The following is a 3,369-nucleotide window of genomic DNA, read 5'->3' on the forward strand; positions in this document are numbered from 1 at the left end:
CACACACACACACACACACACACACACACAGCTTGACATGGCAAATTCTGTGATCTTACTGTATGTTCAGTATATACATTGAGCACTGTTCTTCAGTTGGCTCGTTTGTGGCCAAATTTCCTTTTAGTTTTGAAGCCCAACAAACAAGTCCAACAAACACTTACAACAGACAAAAAAAAAAAACATTCATAAGCTGAAATGTGTACTCTCTCTCTCTCTCTCTCTCTCTCTCTCTCTCTCACACACACACACACACACAGCTTGACATGGCAAATTCTGTGATCTTACTGTATGTTCAGTATATACATTGAGCACTGTTCTTCAGTTGGCTCATTTGTGGCCAAATTTCCTTTTAGTTTTGATTGTTATCATTTCTATTTGTTCAGGTAAATTATGAACAGTAGGTAAAATTGAACTGCTAGTGAAAACTTCAGAGAATTGGGTGCCGCAAATATTTAAATGGATCCTCCTCTTTGAGTGGCCCCTCCCCTAATCTCACTCCATAACTCCAAGCTATAACTTGAAAGCCCTGATACTGACCTTTAGTCAGAGTTAGAAATTTCAAGATATGAGGAGAAAAATGTGTTGTATGTAGGGGGGGTTAGCCCAGATAGTAAGATCAGATTTCCAGATCGGACCACCACTTCAGGCTCACCGTCAGACCGAAGTTGAATTACTGAAATAAATTAACTTTTCCACGACATTCTAATTTATTGAGATGCACCTGTATATTAATCTTATCTGATCATTAATATAATAATATTGATTATTATTACAATACAAAGTAAGTGAAATAACAAGAAGAATACATAAATTATAAAAACCTAGGGATGAGCAAAATGCCTGCAGAATGCCAAGTCTGTCCCCTGTAGACCAGCCTTTTATGTAGGATGTCTCAACTTTCAAACTGTCTCAATTCAACTTTGCACAATTCTACTTTGATAAATTTTGATTCTGTTATTTCACACTATTTGGGTTAATTGTTGTTAATAATTTCATGGGATGATTATATGTTATGAAGCTTTGAATGAATGGAGTTAAGTTAACACAGGTTACCAAATGGTTATGATCCAAACAGACAAGATCAAATAGTTGGGCATATTAAATCATCTGATATAAAGCTATCAATCAAACTACCAAATCAACATGCACTCTCCGTATGTTTGCAGTTAACAAACAAGTAAAAAACAAGGCAATACTTTTCTGTTTGGCTGGCTTCATCTTTCTGGTTGTGCCAGGCAGACTACACAAATGTGTGGTGCAGCTGAGACAGGCACAAGTAAGACTGCAAAAATCCCTGCCTGTTTGTTTAGGACCGCTATCAGAAAACGACATACCATACTGTTCCATAATTGTAATTTATTTTCTCCTTGTCACTGAAAGATGTCTGAAATAAACATTTTAAAACATAACATTGGTGTGTTTGGCTTGAATTATAATGATTGTGATGTTCGTTGTCGGAAAGTTTAGTTAGCGCATAGCGCAGACTATTTTCCCTTATCAAAAGTATGGGGGTTGATTGCTGTCTTTTCAAAACTGTGGGGGTCATGACCCACTGTCCCCCGTGTCAGCTGTGCACCTGGTTGTATGTCCTGTATGAGTTCTTGTTTTATATATTCATAACATGATATTTCAGCAATATGATAAGCAGGAGTGCTGTTTTCCGAATATCCACATGGTTGCAAATGTAATTTTATACTATGGTTCAATAAACAAAAGTTAATAGCTACTAAATGACATTTTAGACACTAACATTTTGGAAAATAATTCTAAACAAAGCGGAACTGTTGTGCTTCCCCCAGCAGCACATAAAGGTGTTTTGTTTTGTTTCTAAATGAATCTGTGATTTTGAACAAATCAGGTGAATTAATGATTCAGTGACTGAATCATTAAGACTTGCTGCCACCTACTGGTGGTTTTAGTTTCTCATTTAAAAGTGGGCCTAGGGCTATTATTAAATTTTTCTGACATTTCATATTTCTATATTCAGGTGGTTTTAGTTTCTCATTTAAAAGAGGGCCTAGGACTATTATTTTATTTTGCAGACATTTCATATTTCTATATTCAGGTGGTTTTAGTTTCTCATTTAAAAGAGGGCCTAGGACTATTATTTTATTTTGCAGACATTTCATATTTCTATATTCAGGTGGTTTTAGTTTCTCATTTAAAAGAGGGCGTAGGGCTATTATTTAATTTTTCTGACATTTCATATTTCTATATTCAGAGTTCTATAATTACAACATTAATCACATAGGCCTAACTTTATTTTTGCAAATGCAGCGTAAATGCATTAATACCACTTCTTAAATGTAACTTCATCTGTATCTTCTGTGGTAAGATGGATTTGATTTCATTCGACTGTTAACAATAGCCAGTTATTCATTTTCACCAATAAAGCATACAGAGGAAATATGTTTTCATTTATATATATAAAAATTTGGTTCATTTTGTAGATTTGAATTATGAATTAACACAACACTGCGTTGTATCGTGATACTTCAGCTGGTATTCATCTTTATGGTATTGTGACATAGAAATTAGTAGCACGGAACCTGCATACTACACTTTTAATCATTTTCGAGGACAATTTCAATTTCATTACGACTGGAATAAAATACAAGGATAACAGAATACCTAGGTTTAATTGGTATTTTGACCACTCAACTAGGAAATGTTTCTTTTTCAGAAATCTGGTCACCTATTCATAATCTTGAATATTTGATTACAAAACAGCTGCATATACACTTACCTACACTGTAAAAAATTACCGTGAATTTAACTTTAAATGACTGTAAAAATGCTACAGTAAAAACCTGTTAAATGGTTAACGGTAAATTCCCCTACTACTGTATATACGGTGAAAAACTGTATTGGACATTACATGTATTGGACATTAATTTTACGGTAGTATACCATTTTTGGAAGTGAAAAAGACCGTATAATTTACAGTGAATAACCGTAAATTGACATTCCCAGAATTCCCTGCGTTACATTTCAAATGTTATGTTTTTTTGTTGAAATAACTATGTTTCTTCTTAGGTTTTTCTTATCAGTTTTGTATATTAGGGTTGTGTGTTACACCTAATGTTGTTAAATTAATGTTTATTGCATTATTTCAGTTTCATGTGTGTTATCATGATGGTGTTTGGTGTTTGTGTGAATGACACTGTGCACCTTCTATATATGTTATTATTTAAAAGCTGCTTGTGATGGGCTTTGGTTCATCATGTGACTTTCTCATCACCACCTGCATTTGGTGGTTATCTGTGTATTACAAAGGTAAATTTCAGTACTTCAATAGGTTGGTATATTAACATTATATCAGTTAATGAAATTACAGTATTTAACTGTAAATTTAAGTTAAAACCG

This window comes from Sinocyclocheilus grahami, unplaced genomic scaffold, assembly GCF_001515645.1.
Source record: "Sinocyclocheilus grahami isolate Dianchi unplaced genomic scaffold, SAMN03320097.WGS_v1.1 scaffold473.1, whole genome shotgun sequence".
Lineage (NCBI taxonomy): Eukaryota > Metazoa > Chordata > Actinopteri > Cypriniformes > Cyprinidae > Sinocyclocheilus > Sinocyclocheilus grahami.